General features: G+C 39.6%; 1 long non-coding RNA gene across 2 annotated transcripts; it reads left to right on the top strand.

The window, feature by feature from the left end:
• Positions 1-9,112: 9,112 nt before the first annotated feature.
• LOC148478115 (uncharacterized) lies at positions 9,113-24,622 on the top strand. 2 transcript variants are annotated; one of them, XR_015872451.1, is made up of 3 exons: positions 9,113-9,188; positions 11,966-12,029; positions 23,937-24,622. It is a non-coding gene; the product is annotated as an uncharacterized LOC148478115 (long non-coding RNA). The 2 variants fall into 2 exon arrangements; XR_015872450.1 differs by lacking the exon at positions 9,113-9,188 and adding an exon at positions 10,466-10,649.
• The last annotated feature ends 1,423 nt before the right edge of the window (positions 24,623-26,045 follow it).

Here is a 26,045-nt window from a genome sequence, read left to right as displayed (position 1 = left end):
TAAGAGCCCGGGGATGCTAAATCTCTACCCGATTTTGGCAATACCTTAATTGTAGCGGAGTTGAAATGGGCGGGAATAGAGTTTTGTGAAACTATATGGTTAAAGAAAGAAGTCAGGGCGTCAGAAATTTTTGGACCTAGTAGCCTATAAAATTCCCCACTAAGTCCATCTGGTCCCGGTGCCTTTGCCGGTTTAAGATGTTGAATTGCGTTAGTAACCTCTGTCATAGTAATAGGGTTAATTAATGAAGAGATTAGGTCAGGAGGAATTTGTGGGTAATGGAGTGAACTCCAGTCAACCATATCTGAAGGAGGGGTTGAGTCTGAGGTGGCTTGTTCAGGTAATGGGGAGGAGTATAAAGATTCATAAAATTAATGCATTATATCTGCTATCTGTGAATTAAACGTCGTTAGTATACCATTCGATTTTCTGAGAGGATGTACTACAATAGGGGATCTATTACTGTTTAAAATATTGGATAAAAGACAACCCGTTTTGTTACCAAATTTATGGAAACGGTAATTAACCGAAAATAACAGCCTATCACCCATAATACTTAGGTGCTCTTCAAAATGTGTTTTTGCAGTAAGGTATTCCTGCTTATTAGAAAGAGAAGGGGATTGTTTATACTTTTGAAAGGAGTCTGAAAGTTCTATTTGTAATTTTATGTAATTTTCTGCTTGTTGTTTACGAAGGGATGAAACATATGAAATAGTATATCCACTCAATACCGCTTTTGCAGCCTGCTAAAACAGGGAAGGATCAGAAGTAGCATGCGGGGCATTGTTAATTTTGTAGTCCTGCCATGCCACTTCCAATTGATTACAAAATGTGGGAGAGTTGGAAAGGTGAGTAGGGAATCTCCATTGGCGTGTCGAGCTACTGTCAGTAGGTATATGCAGAGCGATCCATACTAGAGCATGATCTGACAGGGCTATAGGTTCCATATCAGATATACTAACCCTAGGGAGCAAAGGGGAAGAGATTAATATGTAATCAATCCTTGAAAAAGTATGATGGGCTGCAGATAAGCAGGAAAATTCCCTTTCTGTAGGGTGAAGCGCTCTCCACGCGTCTACCAACAAGAGCTGTTTGGAGAGAAATGGTATTCCTAATTTAGGGAGAGACGTGGAGTGGGCATTTGAGGTGGATTTATCAAGGAATGAGGAGGAGATTAAATTAAAATCTCTGCACATGATTAAAGATGTATGGGAATACGGAGTCAATGCGGCTAGTAATTTTTACATAAAGGCCCTAGAATATTGATTTGGAGTGTAAACATTACATAATGTAAATTTATTATTAGAGAGGGAAATGGAAGCAATTACATAGCGACCTTCTGGGTCTGAGTAGGTAGAGGAAACAGCCAACTGCCATGTTTTTTGTAAAGAATCACAACCCCTCTAGCTTTTGAATTGAAAGGGGCAGCTGCAAGGATCGCCCTCCCTAGCGTCTGTAACTTGGTCATTTCTTGTGGTGTGAGATGGGTTTCTTGTAGGAAGGCGATGTCAAAGCGTAATTTAGAATGATATAGAAGTATCTTATGACGTTTAGCAGGAGAATTGATACCTCCAATGTTCCAGGAGCCTATTCTAAGCTCTATCATCTTCCTCGGTGTAGTGAATAAGATGACTATCCCATGCCTTTTCGGGCAAAGATCCAATTAGCTGCAAGAAAAAAAAGAGGGGGAGGGACAAAACACAAGGGCTGGAAGGGGAGACATCAAACACATAAATGCACAGATCTATAAATAACAATCTATTAAGTATCAATGAGATAGGAGAGTATCCCAATACCCCATACTTAGATGAGGCCTGGAAGACCCACCCATCCCTGGAACTTCCGAATATTTTAAGGAAAATCAAAATTTAAATATTAAATATTGCTAAACAAAGCAACATCATCTGCATAGAATGCCGGGTAGGAGGGCTCCACAACTTCCCGGCCAACACATGTAACAGCATTATAGAGCAATGATACTAAAGACTATAATAAAAACTATAATAATGGCACCTAAATATCTATCATGTAAGGTATATATATGTTGTGAATATTCAGAGAAAAAGATAGAGAAATCACTAAATATATGTGAAACCACAGTAAGTATATAGGGAGCTTGCTAAAGCAATATAAAACTTATGTATAATGTTAAACAAGGAATACTAGTGTCTATACTTGTGATAAATGAGGAGCTGAAAGAAAGCACAAGCATAAAAAGAAACAATCATCATGACGTATCTTATCAGACTACAGCCAATAAAGATATCAAGGAGGAATGAAGTCAGAAATATCTTCAGCTGAAGCTTGGGTTTCTTCATTAAGGTAGCCAGCTGCATTGTCTGGATTCGTGAAATCCTTGTAAGAATCTCCTTCAAAGAGCCTCAATCTAGCGGGGTAGATGAGAGCAAATTTGCGCTTATTCTTGACTAGTTGTGAACAAAGCGGTGAAAAAGCCTTGCGAGCTCTGTATAATTCAACGGAGAAGTCTTGGAAAATATATAGCCGTTTCCATTCCCAAATGATGGATTAATTTGCTCATGAGGCTGTCCAGAAGGCGACCTTGTGCAAATAATTGAGACATCTGAACAATACCACTCTAGGACGCGAGTCAGCCGGTTTAGGATTGGGTCCTATTCTGTGAACTCGTTCAATAACTAAGTCTGTACAGACCTCAGAAATTTCTAGGAGAGAAGGGAGAGTGTTTCTAACGAAATGAGCAAGTGCTGGGCCTTTTATTGATTCGGGTAAACCAACCAGTCTTATGTTGTTGCGTCGAGAGCGATTCCCAATGTCAATTAACTTGTTTCATAGGTAATAATTATCTTTCTGTAGAACTTGCATTTGCCCTTTTATATCAAATACATCCTGGAATGTGGCCCCTAATTTTTTCTCTGTGTCAGTGACCCTTATTGATAATTGCTGAATTTGATCTTTGATGTCAGACACAGCTTGAGAGAGAAGAGGCATCATTGTGCTTTTGATTGCTTCTACTACATCTCTATAAGTAATAGAGTCTGCAGGACTACGAGCCTGATCCTCCACATGAGCTGCAGCCTTTTTGTGAGCTGGTGGAGTGGCCTCTGGTTCTTTACCTGGTGCCATGCCGTTATTTACACGGTGTTTTTCTTGTCGTGGAGGTTTGGGGATAGCTGAGGTCTGGGTCTGCAGGTACTTCTTCATACAAGCACAATTGAGATATGTTGATATATATACTGAGATTAATCAGCTCTGAATGCTGCTTGTGCCGGTACTTATGAACAGAATAGAGTATTAACTTTCAACCAGGTATCTAGGATCAAGCTGGTAAGCTATGGCTAAGTATAAGACGCTTATGGAAACTTATATAGGAATGAAACCCCACCTAATTCCTGTGGGAAGCTCAAACAAAGAGCCAGAGAAAGGGGGAGATCAGAATGTCGTAATCTCCATGGATATTAAGGCAGAATAGGTCAACTGTATTGGTACTGCGGTCATGAGTCAATCAACAGCAGTAGCTATAAGCGTGACCATTGACTGCACGCCTGCACAGAAATATAGTACCAGGGACCTCAAACCTTTTCTGGGCAATAGTAACAAGTAAGTCAGGGGTAGTACACTGAGTGAGCCTCTCACTGTGTTCAGCCGGCTTACTGTCTAGGTGAAGGGCCTGTCCTTGTTTTAGCTGTGCCGGTCGGCTCCCATGAGGCCTGCTGTAGCGCGGCTACTAGTAAGGCAGCCCATCTCTCCTAGCGAGTCAGTCTGCTAAACTGACCTATTAATAGATCACAGAGTCCAGGGGAGCCAGTAAAAGTCAAAGGGATGCCTGCAATAGTGACTTTTACACACTTGGTTGCAACCCTGTTGCTAATAGCGATGGCTGTCCGGACTCTTCCAGGTAAGGGGGGGAGCCTGTAATAGCGGCTCTTATCTTGCTGCCTTTCCCATCTGGCATCACCCACATGGCCGCAGCTCCGTGGTAAGTAACGGCGGCTGTGGAGATATTACTAGGTAAAGGGGGAGCCTGTAACAGCGGCTCTTACCTCTTTCTGCCACTCCGGCGTCGCCCACGTGGCCGCAGTCCCACAGCTATTAACAGTGGCTGTTTATATTTTCCAGCGGGCTGGACAGCTCCGCCGATTTCCTGCTGGGTCTGCAAGCCAGGAGGAGTAGGGGGGGAGTGCTGCAGTGGAGGCTATAATAGCCTTGCAAAAGGAGTGCTGCTGGGAGTTGAATGGAGCTCTATCACAGAGCTGTTTCCTCCATGAACCCGGAACCGGAAGCCCCACACAGTACATGTTTAAAGGATTTGTACACAACACAATTCAGATGTGTCCACATATACCTTTGCCCAAATTGCACCACAGCCCCATTTGGCATGCCATGTAATTTACAATTTAGCTTTTAGCTTAAACCAGTGGTGGTCAAAGCTTCAATTGCAATTGACCGGTTGATCGTGGTGGATGTCCAGCAGCAGCAGCCAATAAGAGTCAGGCAGATCTTATTGGCTGCCGAAGCTGAAGCCTCAGCTGATTGCGATCAAGTGTATCACCAGCAGCCAATTAGAATCAGGGTTGTTGGCTAACTGCGCCGGTCACTGCTGGATGAAACATTGGTTGTCAGTACTCATGTGATTCAGCACCAGTTAATCTTACTACTGGAGCTATTAAACACTCTTTTCTAGCTGAATGAGACACCCTTTAACACCACCCTTAAGATACACTGTGCCCACTACTCTCAAAGGAAAACATGATAGAGCCTCATCTCACTTTCAAGGCAATTTATCATTCTTTAGTATATTGCTTTATACATTAATAATGAATAAATTAACATCTAAATTGTGTTACTAGGAATAGATCAATGGATTGTATTCCACATTCGGTGCAATATGCATAAACTCTGTTGCCTCATTTAATGCCCAACTCTTGGGCAGATTTCCTTTATTTATTCAGTTTGTGAACATTTACATTTTCCTACATTAAAAGCACTGTGAGACTGTTTTATGTTTGCATTTTTAGCTCTGAGGGCCAATGTGTGTGTAATTCTTTTCTCCTCCGGGGCCCAATGTGTATAATGTTTTTACTGTGGGGGACTAATGTGTGATTTTGGCAGGACAGTCCCCACACTCCTTTCTGTAAAGTCATGCCCCTTTGTTTGGCATACCACCACCCTTTTTTGGAAGTGTGCATACAGTGTGAGCAAATTAGATGCTCAGTAGATCACAGAAGATTTTTAGCTTTAAAAGTAGATCACCAAGTGCAAAAGTCTGACAACCCCTGGCTTAAACTATGCATCTTCTTTGCATCACTAATGCAACCAAATCACAATGCAAGGGTACACTGACTACTAGTGCTGGCATTTTATGTACTTCTGTGTGCAACTAATTTGATAGTCTGGGTAAAAAGGCAAAAGTCATATGTCTGATATGAGCAACCCAGCTATGCCTCATATCTTGTATTGTTATTCTTAATCTACAAACTTTATATCAATTACTTTTTTGATAAGTACTAATCTAGTGTACCTAGTACACTGAGAGTGACTCTGTATGTGGTTATGATGTGAATAAGTTGCTAAATTTAATAACAACTTGCCAGTGCCAAACATCTAAGTCATGCCTAGCATCTTGCACCATAGGCTGCAAAAATGGTAGATGAGTGAGGACACATCTGTATAGATTGCACTGTAGGCCACACCCCTTTATTTCATTATAACATATCTACTGTACTTTCCAGTAGATATTTTTTGGGACAACCAACTTGCATTGTACTTTAGTATTAAATTTACTATGCAAAATTATACTGCAAATTAGTAAATATAGTTTTTTTGCATGTTAGTTAGAGAATGAATACATATAATAAAAGATATATTAAATTGTTTGAGCTAAATAAAAACAAACAATCACCCAATTAAAACAAAACATTTTTTAATGATATTTAATATACTGTAGACACATGTTGTTAATATCAAAAATTTCATATATGGACGGATGTGTGTTACAAAATCCCTAATAAAAAATAATCAGCATGGTTAAGCAATAATAATTTAGTTCTGATATTAGAAAAAAACATCAAAGAAAGATTGCTAATTTACAGAGCCGCAACTAGACTTTTTGGTGCCCTGTGCCAGAAAGAGCATTGGCGCCTCCCTCAATTTTCAAAGGGACATAATGCACCCAATAAAGGGCCATGGCTTCATGGGGAAGGGCCAGGGAAGAGATAGGAGAGGCCAGGAGATACTGGGGATGAAATAAAAGGAAGCCACAAGCAAGAATGACAATAAACTGAAAATTGACAGGCCCAAACAGCGCCCCCTGACCTGTGGTGCCCTGTGCGATGGCACCGTCCGCACTACCCTAGCTACGGCATTATACTGCATTATTACTCTTTTTGCCACCTCAGCAAGGTTTGCTTAGCAATGTTTATGGATAATAATATGATTGTTAAGATTACATATGTGAAACTATTTGAAATATTCATACTTAATATCACTTTTATACTGGTCACAAAATTGGCTTTCAACCAATAGGTAATTGCTAATCAATGAATTAATTACATTAAGTACTTCAATGAATTAGAAGGAGAAAAAGCAACCAATTATTGGTGTAGCTTTAGGGAAATTCCACTTGCTTGTTGAGGAGTGAATCGATTATAGCATAAACTGGCATTAATTAGAGGCCATTTGGGATTTTGGAGATGTGAGAGTTGAAGGTTTCAGGGTATAATTTATCATATTTATTACATTTTTTTATTATATCATTAATATAATCAACTGTCTTTTTAATATTACATATATTTTAAAACAAATAAAGTGAAGATTAATCACAATGTTTATTAATTTCTATTATATATGTTAGACCTTTATTTTTACTTACCATTGGTAACTAAAATAAATTTATTACCATAAATACTGTAAGAGTTTTTTTTTTTTAAGATAACTGCTTAGTCATAATTTGCATGCATTCTGTTAATTTTCTTTCTAATTTGGCAATATGGTAGCATTGTTTTAATTTTGTCTATAAATAACTTTTCCTACTGTAAGAGCAAAAATTTTGAATGTAAAAACAAATATACAGAAATACAATGTAACATACTTTATATTCTCAGTTTTATGCAACCGTTATGATAAAATAGAGCAATAATCAGCCACATTAACTTGTTATGTAAAATGGTATAACTAAAGCATTATACATGTAATTAGTTAAATTTGACATTTACCTCAAGGAATAATTTCACATCCCACACTGAAGCCATTATTTTAGGCATTTATCTAAATTTTTTGTACTGCACAGTTAACCTATTTACTGCTGCTATTTTTGTCATCTAAATGACTGTATTTATACTTTTTTAAAATATTTAAAAATTAGTTATTTACGTAGCACACACATATTATGTAGTGTTTTACAAAGAATACTTAGCCATTAACATCAGTTCCTGCCACAGTGGAGCTTATAACATATTGTATCTACCATAGGTATACATATACATACTAAGGTTCATTTTTGTTAGAAGCCAAACAAACAAAAAAATTTGCTCTGAAAAGCCATTCATGTATTTAAATAAGTGCAACTTTCTCTACACTAAGAGAAAACTTAAATTAGCCGTGGTAATTTACCACACTCTAATTGACCCTCCGGGGCTATTCACTTAGCCCTGAAGCATGGCCATTGGCAGTACTTACAGTATCAGGGATTTTTTTCAGGACCTCAGCAGGCTCTGAAAGAAAATCCCCAATAATTATCCTGTTTTTAGGGAAGCTGGCAGTTAAAATACATAGGTCAGTGAACTTATCACCGAAAAAATGATCATAGCTAATTGAATTCCCTCCTAAGTTGTGTAGTTATGCATTTAATGTAGTAAGATAAATAAATAATCAGAAATATAACATTACTAATTATCTTTGGATAGCAGGTCTGCTGAGTAGTAAAGCACCACAGTTGCTGTATATGAGTTTTGTTTTACCGTTCATGAGTTTTACTGACCATAGTTGCAGTGATTAATTTAAGTTATTTTACATATTTCTAAATCTGTTTACTTAAATTAGAACAAGGTGTGTTGTATATTTTTGAGGGGTGTTTCTGACCAGATGATGGGATTTAATCCTTTTAGAGGCTTATTTACCATATTTACATGAGCTGGTCACCTAAAATGTTAATAAATGACAGTTAAGCCTTTCATTGATACATTTTTTTTAATTTCTTCGTCTTCTTATATGCTTGACTAATAGGTACTGCTAGAAAGAGGTACTCCCCAGTGCCTGCATGACATGTTCATGGGGATCATCATGCCCACTCTATTATTACATAGGGATCTTTAGATTTCTGCACTAAATCAAAGGTGGACAAACACTATAAAACTAGAATTCTGTTTGAGATTAAATGGGTCATTTTGAAAGGTACAGACTTACCTCGAGTATGTGTTTTAAGTTTTAAAAAAATCTATATAATAATTCACTAATGCATGTCCTGAGATCAACAAGCAAAGTGGGAGAGGGGGTATACACAACCCCCCTCTACTTCCCACCATCGGATCTCAAAGCCACAATGGAGATGGGACTAGGAGAGGGAGTGCTGCAGTGCTGTCACAGATAAGTATTAGTGTGGCAGGGCTGGGGTGACCCAAGCATATGCTCAGTCCCTTTTACTAGTATTTCATATTCTTGAAAACTCCAACACACTTTAAAATATTACTTTGAGATGCTCTGAAATTCATACTTAAATGCCTTAATTTTAATATTTTTCCTTTTTAACTTTGCACTGTGTACTGAAAGTCAAAGTTCTAAATGGTCACAGTGTTATTCAACAATGTAATAAAAAAAACTCATGATTACTGCATGTGGAGGGAAGAAGACACATTTCATGTGATTTCAATAAATATTCAAGTGAGGTTACATTGTTCATGGGCAGAATGATAAAATACAAAAGCCCTGAAAATATGATGAAGTATTTTTCAATGGACAAAAATTGATCAATTGTTTTGGTGAATTCCTAGATTTTCGACATACTTTAAATCTATTCACACTGAAGCTGGAGATCTGATCCTTGTGTGACTGCCAAACATAGAAGCAAGGTTGCTATGGATACCTGTATGCTGACTGACTGCATAGCTATGTAATGGTTCATTAAACATTTTTACCTTACAGTCTGTCAACACTGCACAAAATGATTAACACTGTGGACCAGAGAAGAGGCTGAATTTGGTATAAAGAAATTAAAGGTTAGTAAGGAATGTAAGATCACTCGAGATGTGTTTTTTGTATAGTATAACAAAAAAGCCTGTGTATAGGTATTCTCTAACACTGGAACATTTGTCTTTAAGGTATATAAAGGGTTTTTGGATAAGTTTTGGGGGACAGTGAATAGTACATTTACTAGATAAATATTTTTTTTCCCCTGAGATATATTATCTTATGGCTTCTATGTCTCTTATCAGACCTCCACTTCCTTAGTTCTGTGTTGTAATATTGAGTAAAGTTTTAAGTAGTACAGCCTCTAGTTCAAGCATATTCCTCTGATAGTGGAATTTACTGTGCTGCTTGATGATCTCTTTGAGTACACAAAGCATTCCCAGTAAAACATGACTAGAGAATTGCAACAATCAACCAAAGGAGAGGATTGTCATTTATTTGCCCTATTGTAAAACATCTGCTTTGAAAAAGATTAATAGGAAATAGAAATGCGTCAGAGGGATATTCTAACTCCAGCATGGATAGCTGTGTGATCTAGATGGACTCATGATTACCATTCAGAGTGGACCTAGAAAAAGATCATGTGCAGAAGCCGTTTATTCACATTCTATATGGTTTCTTTATCATCTTGCTTGTTAAGCAGCCAGGGATACCATGTGTTCATTTGTTTTTAATTTTGTTTATAAGTGCATTTCTATATTACATTTGATTGAGTGCTAAACAGGATTACACTATTAGGTGTACATTTACTAAGATTTGTGATTGGGTGAGACTGCATTCTTGTGCGTGTTTAGCCTGTTTTTCTGACTCGCAAATTTGCTAATGGGAAATATGAAATTAAGATAGTTGATTTTAGGCACATGAAGAAATAACATAGGGTTGCTTTATGTTACCTTAGCTTATTTCTTCATGCTCCTGCAAAACACTATTAATTTCAGCTATTTGTGTGACACATTGAAAAGGGTCACACATTTCTTTGCTGGCAGCAGAAGCAAACATACATTCAACTCATTAATTAATACATACAGACAGGGAGCACAGACCACACCACCATATTCAATCTAAAGGGAAACACCTGCAAACAAGCAGGTATCGAATAACCTAATAGGTGCGCATAGTAAAATGTCTAAATACACTATCAAACCAACCGCAAATACTTTTCATAGGAAACAATAGAACTCACAAATTTACCAAGAATTGTGTTTTCAAAGTAATCCGTAAAATTTGCAAACTTGCAACAAAATACACTTTTCAAATAGACTACCTCCTGAGCATTGTGTTTGTATTTGTTTTCAGGTGTTTCAAATTACAATTAGTGGGAGCAAAATGATGATGCCTATAAAAGTGTCTAAATCAGCTGCATTGATTTGTGTTAGGCAAACATGCCAGAAAATCCTACTACTGCTGTTCACAGCATATGGTTGGGATATCAGAGGCTCTACCACCCGGCTGTAAGGACCCAGGAGCAAGAAACTGAACAGGCTCAGCAGGTAATGCAAGTACCACAAAGGCTAGGCAGTCCATGATTTTTTAGGAGACATTTCACTCTGAACGCATTGGCCGATGGCAAGGTCATGCAGATGTTCCATATGAACCATAACAACATATGCCATCTTTATGACCAAGTCAAACTGGACCACTCTGTATCAGCCCTGCATATGCTTCTGGCCATGTTGCACTTTCTGGCTACTGGTAATATTCAGTCTGTCACTGGTAGAGTTCTCAAGATATCCCAGTCAACATTCTTATGGTACCTGACACAGGTGATGGCAACATTTAAACCCCTAATGAATTCTTGTATCTGCTACTCTAGCCAGGAGTCACAATGGCATGCAGTCAGGGTAGCTTTTTATAGCATTGTGGGCATGCCTAATGTCCTAGGTGTTATTACTGCACACATTGGGCTAAGACCACCAAGGGACAAGACATATGCATACCTGAATAGGTACCATGCTCATTTGACAAATGTGCAGGTGGTGTGTAATGCAAAAATGATAATAGTGAGTGTTGTAGTGGAGTATCCTGGCTTATGTTATGATGTCTTTATCCTTAGCCAATCAACCCTCTATGATAAATTTGAGGCCAGTCAAATAGCAGATGGATGACTGGTGGGTCAGTACATATTTCCCTGGGACTTTAATGACTACCTACATCCTTATATGATACTTGTCATAATTTTATTTTGTATTTTACCTTACTGGTGATTCTGGCTATGGCTGTTTCTCCTGGCTTCTGATGCCATTGTCACTTCCAGAATCTCCTGCTGAGCATAATTATACTCATACACATAAATCCACTAAATCAGTGATAGAGCATACATTTGGTTCTGTTGTCTTGATAAATAGGGTGGACTTTTGCTGTGTTCTACTTTAAAGGTATCTGACATTGTGCTCAGATGCTGTCTTTTGCATAATTTGTGTTTGCAGCAGCCACTCCTGGCTGATTATGCATTAGACAAAGAGCAAGCAAAGAGAGTCTGTTGAATCAGTTAATAATCAGTGTCAGTGGCTGTGATACTGTAATGTAGCTTTTCGCATGCTGATATAACCACAGTCACACACAGAATATAGGCATGCTGCATATAATTTTAATCAGCAGAAGCTGCTTGTGCATCCTATTGACATCACTGTGCAAATAACATGCATTTGAAGGTAAAAAGTTGCACGAAAAAGTTGCACACAGCTACCGAGTTATGTCAATGCATGGCACGACTAGAAGGGCTGAGGATAGATGTATGAGGAAACATCTGTACTTGGGGTGATAGGTATCATGGTCAGTTTAACTATATCCTCTTCTGTCTCCACAGATTCAAGATCCAAGATGGATTCCACAGACTCCAATGCAGTTTCACACAAACCAACAACAGAAAAGTGGGTAATTATTGTTTGCCTAATAACAATCAATAAGGAACTATCAAATTTTAAGCATTTGTGATGCCTTGGAGGTTGCACCATGGAGTGACCTATAAGAAAAAAAGACATCTATAACATTTAAAGTTAGCAATCTTGTATGCAGAACAAATAATTTATGCATTCATTTGCATCAGACTCAGAGGCCTCACAATCAAATCACTACCTTTTCTGGGCTGTTGTGGGGTGTGGCATGAAAGCAAAACAAACAAAACATTTCATCTATACGAATTGAATTTAAGGATCTTGGATAAAGGACAAAGACTTTGTGCATTTATTTACCAGCATCACCTGACTCTGATGCATCCCTTCACCTGACACAGATGCATCCCTTCACCTGACTCAGATATATCCCTTCACCTGACTCAGATGCATCCCTTCGGCCTTCTCTGGGCTGCTGTAGGGTGTGCTGTGAATAGTTGACTAAAAATGCCACATTAATAATTCATAAAATTGTCAGTCTGTAAAGCCTGTTTTTGTATGTGAAAAAGGTACAATTTCAGTATGAGAAAGCATATGTATTGTTTTTGTTAGCTGTACTTTAAATAAATGTTCAAAACAACACAGGTACAATATTATTGTTTCCTGTAATTAACATATGTAATGTTCTTTAACAGGTGAACTAGATGTACCAGCAGGCCCTTAATGCTCTGCATGCTGGTACTTGTGGTTCTCCAAGTACCAGCATGTACTTAGCAATATTGTAAAAGACAATATAATTTTTTTCTTTTCTTACATATTCAACCCTGAACCCACTGCCCAGGAGTGCCAGGAATAGCCCCAGGCTACCAGCCTTGGCCGTGGGTGTCCTGGAGAGGGAGAACCCCTATTATTGGGTGGGTCTCCATCTCCCCATGGATCCCTTGCCTAGGATTTCTAGCAAGGGGTGATGAATGCTTTGGCTGGGGGACCCACTGAAAAGGGTCCCATGGCTGCAGCATTATAGCCTTGATAGAAAGAGTCCTGTGCTGGTTGTGGATAATACATAGGACCCCTACTCATTTTGTCTCCCATATTAACACAACCAGGACTGGCTCACTGAGTCTGGTGCTGGCTGATGAAAATATGGGGGAACCCTATGTCTTTGCCCCCATATTTTCACAACCAGGACCAGCTCAGAAAAGCATTAAGATTTGGGACCCCACATTATTTTTTAAAATTATACACTTTTAATAGGTTTTTTAATACAAAAGCATGCACGGAACTCACTAATCTGTGCATGCCTCTGTATAACTAACACCTTGTAATGAAAGTCACATTACAAGGTAAGAGTTTTCCTACCATTTTAAATTGTATGCAAGTCAAAATGGGACCCTAAAACTCGCACCCTATTACATTTGTGGGCTGCGGGACAAACACACATTCTAATTGTGCGAGAATGTGTGAATATTCCTCACACAAAAAACTTGCCCCTTATTACATTTGGCCCTTGGAGAGAGTCAGATGGCATGTAAGGGGCATTATTTGGCATTTACTGCATGTCTGTGAGGAATTATGTATTGTTCTATAACAGTGATCACTTAAAGCTGAGCTTTCCAGGAGGTGATAAATATATATGTATATACCACACAGCCCCAGCTTTCCAGGATCTGGCTAAGCAGCAACTGCTGCATTCCCATAATCATATCCTGTAGTGCCATCTTCTTTTTCTCTTTCTCTCTGTCTCTTTATAATATACTGCAAACTCAGATTTATTGGTCTGAATCAGCAGAGGACGCATTTGCTATCACAGCTGCTAACATGGTAGCAGCTGTAATAACACTAATATGGCAATGCAGCAGGAGGAGTCATGCCTCCTGCATGGATTACTGATCCAAGTTGCATTGTACATCGCAGACCCATACTGCACATGTGCAGTGCATGCATGGATTCCCAACCATCGGGAATCTGTGTGGTTTCTTCTCCTGTGTCCTATGCTGTATCAGGTTCTATATATGGAAAGATATGAATCTTTCTTTATTCAGAGTTGGCTGATTCTACGTGGCTGCAAAGCCCTATCAATCTGTTAGTGAAAGCAGTAATTATCACTATAAGTGCATTTGCACAAGCCCTATCTTTAGTGCCAGAGTTCCATTGGCCAGTTATATGATACCATCAACTCTGAATAGCCCACAGTAATGTCTACAACCTCACAACATGACCATATTGGTTGGGTACAGAATGCCAGCACTTGGGATCATGGTGGTCAGAGTTCCAACAGGGTTAGGATATGACACCTGCCACTAAGTATCCTAACCCTACCCCTAAACCTAACCCTCCTTTCCCACTATATAAACATAGCCCTCCTGCCCATAGCCTAAACTTAATCTCCCCCTAGTGCCTAACCCTAACCCAACTCCAAGTGCCTAACTCTAACCCTTAACTCTAACCCTCCCCTAACCCACTATTTACTGTTAAGATGTCGGCGGTCAGGGTTCTGACTGGTGTTGGGATTCTTGCGCCGACTTTCTGTGCGACGGAATCCCATTACATAATACTTATCCTACATGCAAATGCCTAGTTGCTGCCCAGTTACACTAACTCAGCTGAAAGAGATGTGCACAACTCTGAACCACCTGTAGTTGTGCAAAGTTGCACATACATGCTTCTACATTGGCAAAATTGCTAAAAATATTTGCAAGATCTGTCTGCAAGGAGAACTGTGTATATCTCTGAATCAGGCCCATAATGCATTTGTTTGTTGTTTAATAAGGAAAAAATGTTTTTGTGCAATAGATTTTGACACAAACTGTTTGATGCATTGTCAAATCCAATCTTACATCAGCAGTAGTGTATGACTTGTGGTTAGGAGGCAAGAGAATTTCTAGTACCACATTACTTGACAGCAACCAGTAAAAGAATCATTAAGAAAATATTGATTTTTATATGTTTACTACATTGATGTAGGAAATAAAAAAATGAATCAATGTCTTCCTATGTATGAGTACATGCCTTTAGCTACAACTCAGTATGGATCCACTGTGTATTATTATTGCCATAGGAAATATTAGTTTTTTTCTGAATGCTGAGTACCTGCACAGAATATAGTTATCAAAATGTTATACGGTTTGTGAACTTTGCCTCATCTGATTTGTGGAAGTGCATCGTGCCTTGAGATTTATAATGACTTAAGAAGTATAACTGTTATTTCTCATGAGGCTAAAAACAGTTAAAACAAACCTTGCTAAAGACATTGACCTCTATCACACCACAGTTAGGCAATGTTTGTATAGATGGAGAAAATTCAACATCATCTTGATTTATTCCAGGAGTGTTCATCGAACTAAAATCACTCCAAGAGCAAGCTGTACAATACTCTAGGAGGCCATACAATGTGTTATACAATGTCAATGATCACAAATACACCATTAGAAATACAAGGAACAAGAGTGATGTGCATTTTGAACGATACTAAGGAGTAAATCATTGCTCTCCAAAAAGAACATAAGGGCTAGTTCAGCAGATGAAGGAATTGCAAAGCTGCACACAAGCAGCTTTGTAATTCTGTCCTTGCAAATATGCAAATGCAGCAGAAGGTGTAGGACACCCTCTGCCGCACTTGCTGACATAACCAGGCCTGGATGGTGTAGGTCAGCTGAGTAAGCCTAAGCTTGCGCAGGCTGGGCGGCTTGTGAGGCCAGGAAACTGTATCCGCAGATGCAGATCCTGACCTTGCCACTCCAGGAAGATGGGGCATACATGCCCCCATTTGTAGGAATGCATGCTGTCCCTGAACCCGCTCTTCCCCGATAGGCCTCTGCCTGTCAATCAGGCACAGCAGGGGCAGTGTGCAATCACGCAGGACCCATTCTGCACATGCACAGAGTGGGTCCTGCACATGCACAGATTCCCAATTTTTGTGAATCTGCATACAATGCTGAATCAGCCCCATATTGCCATCTTAAGTTTGCCACAAAAAAAGCTGGCTGATTTAGGAGGCCTTTGGAAAAATATTCTGTGCATGGATGAACCAAATGTTTTAGGTATGCAAGAGAAAAGTTATGCTTGTAGGAAATTAAATGTATAATAACTAGACATGAGTGGTTTAGTTTTGGTTCAGATTATCCTGCCAAGTTTTCATCTCAGAAAGAGGCAAAATGTCATCTTTCACAGACATCTTGGCACAGATGCCTGTGAAAGATGTTTTGGTTCGTTCTGAGTTTCGAACTTGGTGGAATGGTCTGAGCCAAAACCGTACGGCTCATCTCTAATAATAAGGGCTTGATCAGAGTCATCTGTAAATGTTCATACTACATAAGCTCATGAAGTCTCCTGAGGCATTCTTATGCATCTTGCATATCTGTGGGCTATACAGAGAAGTCAACCAGAACTGTGCTTGCTGCTAAATGGGTCTGATTCTCATTTGGATAAGTGGCTGTTTTTGTGTGATGCCGCATAAGCCTGATTTATTACCTTATGCTAATTCAAGCTTCTGTAAGACTAATGTAAGGATCTGTGGCCATTTGCTTGATCTGGTCTTCACTCACCGATGTGATATTTCTGATCACTCCAATTCCCCTTTCCCACTTTCTGACCATCACCTTCTCTCTTTCCCCTCCTCTACCTCCAAAAGCCACCATCACTAAGCATAACATTGACACTATCGACACAGTCTCCTTTTCTTCCCTGCTTGACTCACTTCTCTCCCCTGTCCTCTCTCTCTCCTGCCCTGACCAAGCCACTTCCCTATACAATGCCTCTCTTACTTCTGCTCTGGACTCTGTTGCTCTGGCAATCACTACTCACACTCACAGATCTACTCCACAACCCTGGCATTCCAAATGCACCAGATACCTGCAAAAGTGTTCACAAACTGCCGAGCGACAGTGCAGAAGATCACGCTCTCAGGCATATTTTCTCCATTTCAAATTTATGCTCTCATCCTATAGTGCTGCTCTCTCCCTCTCTAAACAGTCATATTTCAAGATCCTCATCTCCTCTCAGTCCTCTAATCCCCAGCATCTCTTCACCACTTTTAACTCCCTCCTTTGTCTAACCTCTTCTCGTCTCCCCTCCTTGCTCTCTGCCTTTGACTTTGCTACCTACTTTACATCTAAAATTGATTCCATACTTCAGGACATCATATCCAACCAGTCCCCCAGCTCTCCACCTCCTCCTTTCCCAGATCACCCCTCCCAATCAATTTTACCAACTCTAACATCCTTCTCCCCTGTATCTGGAGAGGAAGTCATGGCCCTCATCAAGTCCTCCAACCTTGATCCTATCCCCTCCAGCCTCCTCCGCTTCTCTCTTTCTGCCTGCTCCCACCTTGCCCACCTCATTAACCTCTCCCTCTCATCAGGCACTGTTTCTTCTGCATTCAAACATTCCCTTGTCTCCCCCATTCTTAAAAAACCTACCCTTGATATTAACCTTCTTTCTAACTACTGACCCATCTCTCGTCTCCCTTTTGCCTCCAAACTCCTTGAGTGGATTGTCTACAAATGCCTTACCACTTTTCTTTCCTCCCAATCCCTCCTTGACCCTTTTCAGCCCGGCTTCTGTTCTCTCCACTCCACTGAAATTGCCCTCATGAAAGTCAGCTTTGACCTCCTTGCTGCCAAATCCAAGGGCCACTACTCTCTTCTCATTCTCCTTGATCTCTCTGCTGCTTTTGACACTGTGGACCACCCTCTCCTGCTGCATATCCTTCACTACCTTGGTCTACTTGACACTGCCCTCTCCTGGCTGTCATCCTACCTCTAAGACCGATCTTTCTCAGTTTCCTCTCATGACTCCTCTTCCCCCCTGCAGCCTCTTCCAGTAGGTGTTCCCCAAGGTTCTGTTCTTGGACCTCTCCTATTCTCCCTCTATACTTCCTCTCTAGGTGAACTCATCAGCTCTTTTGGCCTACATTATCATCTCTATGCTGATGATACTCAAATCTACCTTTCCTCCCCTTATCTCTTTCCTTCTCTTCTGACTCGTATCTCCAACTGTCTCTCTGATATGTCTTCCTGAATGTCCCAGTGATTTCTTATACTTAATATGTCTAAGACAGAGCTGATCATCTTCCCACCCTCCCACATAACCTCACTTCCCACTATTTCTTTATCAATTGATGGAATAACTATCTCATCTATTCCCAAGGTGCGCTGTCTTGGAGTTATCCTGGACTCATCCCTCTCCTTCAAACCACATAACCAGAACCTCTCATAGTCTTGTCATTTCCATCTCAAAAATATTTCTAAGATCAGACCCTATCTCACCCAGGATGCTACAAAAACCCTCATACACTCACTTGTCATCTCCAGATTGGACTACTGTAACCTCCTCCTATCTGGCCTTTCCAAATCCCATCTCTCTCCTCTCCAGTCTATCCTTAATGCTGCTGCACAGCTCATCTTCCTCTCCAAGTGCTCTACATCTGTCTCCCCTCTCCTACAAGCCCTCCACTGGCTCCCCTTCCCTTTTAGAACCCAATTTAAGGTTCTCACGCTCGCTTACAAAGCCCTCACCCAATCTTCCCCCATATACATATCTGATCTCATCTACCTTCACTCTCCTCTCCACTCTCTTCATTCAACTAATGCGCGCTGCCTTTCATACCAGCTGATTACTTCCTCCCACTCCCACCTCCAAGATTTTGCCCGCACTGCTCCCCACCTCTGGAACTCTCTCCCACTCCCCATCAGACTCTCCACCTCTTTGCAATCCTTCAAACAGGCTCTCAAGACCCACTACTTCATCAAAGCCTTCCAGCTATCATTCTAATTCCCTGATACATGCTCCTTCCTCCCCATCTACCCCATCTGTGTCACTCCTGTTTGTCTTCCACTCCCTTTTAGAATGTAAGCTCTTATGAGCAAGGCCCTCCACCCTCTTGTGCTTCTCCCTACTTTAGTTTCATCTACTTCTTACTCACCACTAGGGCACCTAACACTTGGTTGCTTATGCTCTTTTGCTTATCTGGGTGTTATGGTCGCTAATGTAGCAATATTTATTATCCATGTCCTGGTCCTGCATTGTGTTGTTCTGTAAGTCACTTGTCTACAACTTTTTGTTTATGTACTTTGTAAAGCACTGCAGAACATTTGTGGTGCCATATAAATAAATGATAATAATAATAATAATAATAATAATAATAATAATAATCTGTACAGCTTCAAGCGGAAAGTCACTCTGCCCACTGTTTTTTCATCCACAGCCACAATTGTCATCATAGTATTGCTATGTGCACCAGCCACATGCTAGGTGCAAGAGATTCATCTGAAACAGGCTTCCCTTATCCATATGCACAACTTAGAATAGATCATAATTCTAGTTACATTCCAATGACACTATAACAAGAATAACAGTTCTGTGCGATTGCATTGTCATTGTCCAGTTCCAGACCCCAATACTTAATTTAATCAAAGAGAGATCTGACCAACTCAAAACTGTCCAGAGATATGCAAAAATGCATAATTTTCATTTATGTGCATGTGCAGTATGCTGAAGCTCTGTACTTGTGTCTGTGAAAAGGGATACATCTGACTCAGAAGCAGCCAAAAATGGGTGTACTGCAACAGGAAAGAACAAGATGTTCTCACTTAACATAAGTTTGCCATGGATATGTTGACACTTGAGACATTGGCAGGCATGGTCCACACACCAATGTAGTTGTACAAAATCAGGCCTATGTACTTTGGAAACAGGAATCCAATAGTTTTAAACTGTACATTGTGCCACATATTTAGTTATCTCCCAAAGAAGTTTGTTCCTCCCATGAGGCAAGATCATAATATTAAATCAGTTGGAACTCTTTATGGGAGCCATTGATGATGTTCTTTATGTGTCGGCCACCACACTATATCTAGTAGCTTAAATATTGACTGTATGAAGGAACACAGTGTGACACAAAGCACCAGCACTTTCATTATATTAACAGTGAGTTAACCTGTAGAGTGAGTAGAGCCCCTGATCACACTGTCAGCCATTATAGGTCTGATGAATCAAACACATTTCAGTCACATTGTCACTTGTAACCAAGGATGCATACTTGGGTTGAAGCAACGTTCAGTGTAGGTGTGTAAATTATTTTATTGCAAGTACAGTATTGTGTAATGATACCTGAGGTTGATACCTAACCAAAAAATCGGGATATTTCTGCCTCCCCTTAAAATTAAATAGTCTTCTGATGAAGTGTCATTTTGTTACATGTTCCCCTACTTGTATACTGTACAGTGATTTTAATTTAAGCAGACTAATGTATGCTTTTTTTAATACATGTTAAGACAGCACAAATGAAAACACATTTGCTTTATTTATTTATCTTTACACTTTTAAATTCACAATATGAGCTAGATAAGCATAGCTAGAAATACTGAAAATCCTACAATATATTACATGCACTGGATTGAAAATTATTTGTATTAGCTTTAACATTGTATTAACATTACCTTTTAGCATTTCTTCTTGTGGCCCTGAATCTGTGGCTATCATAGTAAAAGAATGCTGGCACCCAGGACTTTAGTAGACAGCATTTAACAGATGCATAATACATGAACCTGTGTTGCAGACAGTCACCTGTCATATTTTACAATGATTATTTGTGCTTGTTAATATATGTACAGCAACGTATTTCACAGAATACAGTTTAATGATCATTTGAAAAATACTATTAACAATGTAAACATTTTCTTTAGAAAGCTTGTGAGAATATATTACATGGATTCATCTGAAAGCAAAGCACTTAACTTGCAAAAATGCAATGATAGAATTATGGCACTGACAAATAAAGCACAACTGATCAAAGTTGCTAGGTCTGAGATGGAACATTAAGCACAGTATTGATAGAAACACAAAGAGAGGTAGTCTAATTCCAGTACACATCAAGTCCATTTATTAGAATTAAAGCTCTCAGGTGAGTTTACCTTTGCTTTGAATGATATTCTAAAATAAGAAAAAAACTTATTTTTGAATTTGTGCCCCCAGTAGTGATGCTCCCTGCAGTGCCCCCAGTAGTAATGCCCTTGTAGTGCCCCCAGTAGTAATGCTCCATGCAGTGCACCAGCAGCCAGGGCCCCTGTAGTTCCCCCAGTTGTAGTGCTCCCAATAGTGCCCCCATATGATTCCCCCTGTAGTAAGCGCCCCCAGCACACACACATACAGAAAAAAAAACTTACCTTAAACCCCGCTCCAGTGCCTGCTGCCATCTGTCCCTGGTGCCTGCTCCTCGGAACTATGGGAGTGACATCATGATGTCTCATTATAGGACCTGACTGTATAAAGACCTACCATATACTCATTGAAGATACCATCCCCTCCATTCCACTATCCCTATGGTAGAAATCCAAAGTGTGGTTATCAATTACGAGTATTGGACTCTTTAAGGATTAAAATTCACAATTTTTTCATTTCTGGCAGGCTCTGGACATTTTTTGTATATATTGAATTTTTGGGATCCATGCTTGACAAGGGATCTGTCTGGAGGTGCAGCCAAGTTGGTAGCACTATATTGTTATAATTGTAAATCCCTATTCTAGTGCAGAGGAAGTATATTTTCTACTGTTTCTATATACTGTATATATATATATATATATATATATACACTGTATGTATGTATGTGTGTATAAATGTGTTTGAATACTGGCTGCTGACTGAGCCTGATGCTGCAAGTCCGACTGTTTAGAATCCACTGGGGGGTGTTTTACTCTAACCTCTCCCCAGTGGTGCCTAACCCTAGCCCCCCTTCCTGTACCCTAAACCTAAGTCTCCTGGGGGGTGCCTAACCTTAACCCCCCCCTCCCTGCAGCCTAACCCTCCATGGGGGGATGCCAAACCCTAATTTCCCCTCCCTGGGGGGGTCCCTAAACCTAAACTTCACTCCTTGGCTAACTCAAATACTTACCCAGATCCTATGTTCAGGATTCTGGTGGTAGGGATGCTGACTCCAGTATCCTGATCCCACGGAATGATATAATAATTAATTTATGACACACTCCTCATCATATACATGAGTGCCTGCTATTAAAAAGTAATCATATATGGTTCCATCAATGCACTGATGGAAGCGCCCCCTTGGATGAAGAGGAAACAATGTGGGCAGAAGTGATGTCCCATACAGCAAACTCGATGGGGCGGAAGTGACGTCTATATTCCACATGCGTTCCAGCACTTATGATGCTGCATGTCTCGGTTGCACTTCCGATAGAGCGGACTTTTACTTCTGGTTCCTTCTTCATTTAGAACAGGAAATGACGTACTAGCAGCTGAAGTGTGTTCCATCAATGCAATGAGTGTTTTCATATATGTGTTCTAATTACATTATGCATATTTGTGACATGTCTTTTTGATGTAAATGTATTCTATACTGTATATGTTTAAATATATGAAATACCTATAATGCTTGTAGATAATGTTGTTTAAGTTGATTCTCCACCACTTCCTGTGTTATGGATGACAGAAAGTGATGATTCTATGTTTGGTCCACATATGTCCTCCATCTTTAATTGGTTTAGGTATAAATATGTCCTAGTGTCCTACCCCAGTATGCCCTTGAAGAAGTAATACAAGGGTACAGGATAGTGGGCTCCCAATGCGTTTTTATTTTATGTACAGATACACGTTCATATATTTTATTTCTTGTACATTTACTACCTTCGTTTATTCGTGGATATTGTTAAATAAAATGTTGTTTATATATATATATATATATATATAAACTGTTTGGAGTGTTATATAAATATGGGGAACTTGCTGTAGTTCCTAACTCCAGATAATACATTAATCAATACCTATGCAGTGCTAAAACATTATACAATGTTGTGCCTTATTTTTTTTCATGTAGCATAAATTATGGCTGGTCAGGTGACCGAAGAGAGTCTGAATAAGTTAAGTTGTTTTTCCAACACACCTACCATCACTTTATCACACTATTTATTTATTATTTGTTCACTATTAGTCGCTTGGATTGTTCACAAAGTATTGGAGATTTTTTATGTATATATATATATATATATATATATACACAGTATATTTATATATATATATATATATATATACACACACACACACACACGCACACACACAGAGGCCCTGATTCAGAGCCGGAATGCCTCCATCTGGGCAGCCACGCCCCTGGCCCACCCACCAAAGGGGGCATGCTGTCACTCAATATCAACAGTATGCCCCCTTTGGTACGAGACCCGGAGCAACAGTTTGCCCGTCGCTATCCGGGTCTCGCGCATGCGCATGATGGAGCCGGCTTCGTTGTGCGCATGCGCACTGCGCCACCATCGACCCGCTTGCAAGTGCTCAGCGCTCGCGAACAGGTCTGAATCAGGCCCAGTATACACATATTAACACATACAGCCATGGCCAAAAGTTTTGAAAATATTGTTTTTCACAAAGTATTGGTTTTCACAAAGTTTGCTGCTTCAGTATTTTTAGACCTTTTTCTCAGATGTTACTATGGTATACTGAAGTAAAATTACAAGCATTTCATAAGTGTCAAAGGCTTTTATTGACAATTACATTAAATTTATGCAGAGTCAATAGTTGCAGTATTGGAGGATGGATGACAGAGATGACAGTTTGGCAAGAGCTGAGATAAAGAGTATATATCTATTGAGAATGTTATCCCCTAGGGGATTGAATGTGGACTTTGAAACCAACTGTTTTTAAAATAGCTATATGTATGGTTTTAAAATTAGAATATATATATTTATGATTTTTTTTTAAAAGCAATTATGTATATGATCTTAAAATTTACATACACGTATTTATATGAGAAATAGATCTGATTTCTGTTTTAATAAGTGCTGTTTCCTGTTTTTATTGAGAATAAATGGTGGAGGAGTAATATTATGGAGAACTCGCATATCCCTCAATAGATTTTGAATCCCCAATGACCACTTTGAGTGTTTGCGTTCCAACAGCTGTGATCTCCTCTTTTATGCATTCCAGCTACCAGAAGTGGAGCAGCTAACACCAGGAAGCAAGCCACAAATGAATAGCAGTGATCGTAGGGAGTTTAAAGTTTAAAAGGTAGTTCCGGTAATTATGGAGAAGGGGAAAACTTGTAAGTGAAAGAGAAGGACTGGAATCTGGATAAACGCACTGTACAATCCTGGTTTTCCAGACTATGGTCGGGACTTCTGTGCAATTATTATCTTTGGTGATTTATTGTATTATGGTGATTGTAATGTATATTTAAATGTGACATTATAAAGTGTGTAAATACCAGGAATGTCGATATAGGGGATGATGATGATGAAGTGTATGACTTTTTGAGGGATTTAATTGATTTTAGAATGCTTTGTATTCATTGGGAATTATGGGTAAGGGTATATATTTTGCTTCCTGTTTTGTCCAAACCACATCCTGAGGAAGGACTTTCTAATCTGAAACATGTTGATGTGGTGGACCTGTCATTACTTGAGTGATCCTCCGGTTGTAGTGTCCAGCCAATACTCTTTTCCATCTGGATGTGGATGGCAACTCCACTTCCAGGGTAATTGGGGCTGCATCCTTTGAGCTGGCACACTGGATTAATGTTGTATCTACTTTTATGTGAACTTTACAAATAAACTTTTTCATGAAACAAAACCCTACCTTTTTGAGGATTAAAGATTTCAGGGGTATAGAGGATTTCAAAGAAACCTTTATGTGAATGTACCAAGGTGAGTACTGGTGAGTACATGTCCATTTACTCATTGAAGGGGTTGAGTGAAGTTTTCCATGCTGGAGTGTAGGAATCAGTAGGAGTGTTAAAGAAACCTTTCAATGAACCTACACCTCTAACTTATGGTGAGTGCGAACCATTATATAGCTTGATGGTGAAAAAAGGGTGGATCATTGACTGGAGAAAAAATTGTGTATTGGAGAAATTTCAATATCTATCAGCTGTGACAGTGCTTGTGGACTATCTCAAAAAATGTTCTTGTATAAATAAAGTTGATATATATTGGAGTGATGTGCCTAGCGATAGATCTGAGCTACAGTCTGAGGTGCAAGTAACTACTTTCTTTTTGTTATTCAGTATGATTCCCATAATATTCAGTCAAACCTAACGTATAATCTCTTGTTTTTCCAGGTGGCTCTACATTAATTCAAAATATATATGATTTGCTACTATGCTCCCCAAATTTTGGAATACCAGCTATGTATACAACAGAACTATTGAGGTTTCTTGCATAAAACAAATAAAAAGTATACAACTACAAAATCCAACTGTCAGAATTTTTTTTTTATAAAGGCCATTGTTTATCTGAAGGCCTTAGACATCATTCTCTAGATAGAATTGCAGCCATTCTAGAAATCATATTACCCATTAACTAAAGGAAATTAAGGAATCTTCTTGGAATGATGGGCCTGATTCAGAGCCGCTCGTAAGTGGCCGCTCGTTCGCTCTGAGCGATGTTCGCACAACTGCGCATGCATATGGGTCATAATGTGCATGCACAAACCAGTTATTGTGGTCAGAAATCGTGCGCAAAACAGCAAGAGGCTGCTAATTTGATTGACAGAATGTACCGTTTGTGGGTGGTAACAGGGGAAGGTGCGTGAAAACAGGGGAGTGGAGATCCAAATGCAGGCATGCCAAACGGTCTAAAGGGCTTTTAATGGGAGTACATAATTAGTAAAGGAGCGTCATCGACCACGTCACTTGGTTGTCTTTTAACCTGAACTGCTCACAGTGATAGCATTAAGAAAAACCTACCACAAGCACTGCGAGCAGTTCAGATGCCTTTTGATGTACCCGATTAATCTAATAAATACCGGAGATGACGTGTGATGCAAACGGCATAGGGGCGTCTTTACAAAATAGCGAGCACATTTTTCGTTTGCTCGCTCAGACATAGAGGCGTCAACAAACCGCAAAGAGTGAGCGCTCAATTTAAATAGCTGGCCCCTTTTTTGGAACAACCGTCTGCAAATAGAGTCCGGCTCTGAACCAGGCCCGATATGTTACTATAAATATTGGATACCTAACTATTCACAATAACCTGCATCTTTGCATGACTTGACTAAGGCTTATTTCCAGAACCAATGATACATACTGAACAAACTAAA

Source organism: Taudactylus pleione, unplaced genomic scaffold (assembly GCF_031769625.1).
Source record: "Taudactylus pleione unplaced genomic scaffold, aTauple2 ptg000678l, whole genome shotgun sequence".
In the NCBI taxonomy this organism is placed as follows: Eukaryota; Metazoa; Chordata; class Amphibia; order Anura; family Myobatrachidae; genus Taudactylus; species Taudactylus pleione.
Note: the sequence above shows the minus strand (reverse complement) of the source record. Positions and strands in the feature narration are given on the sequence as shown.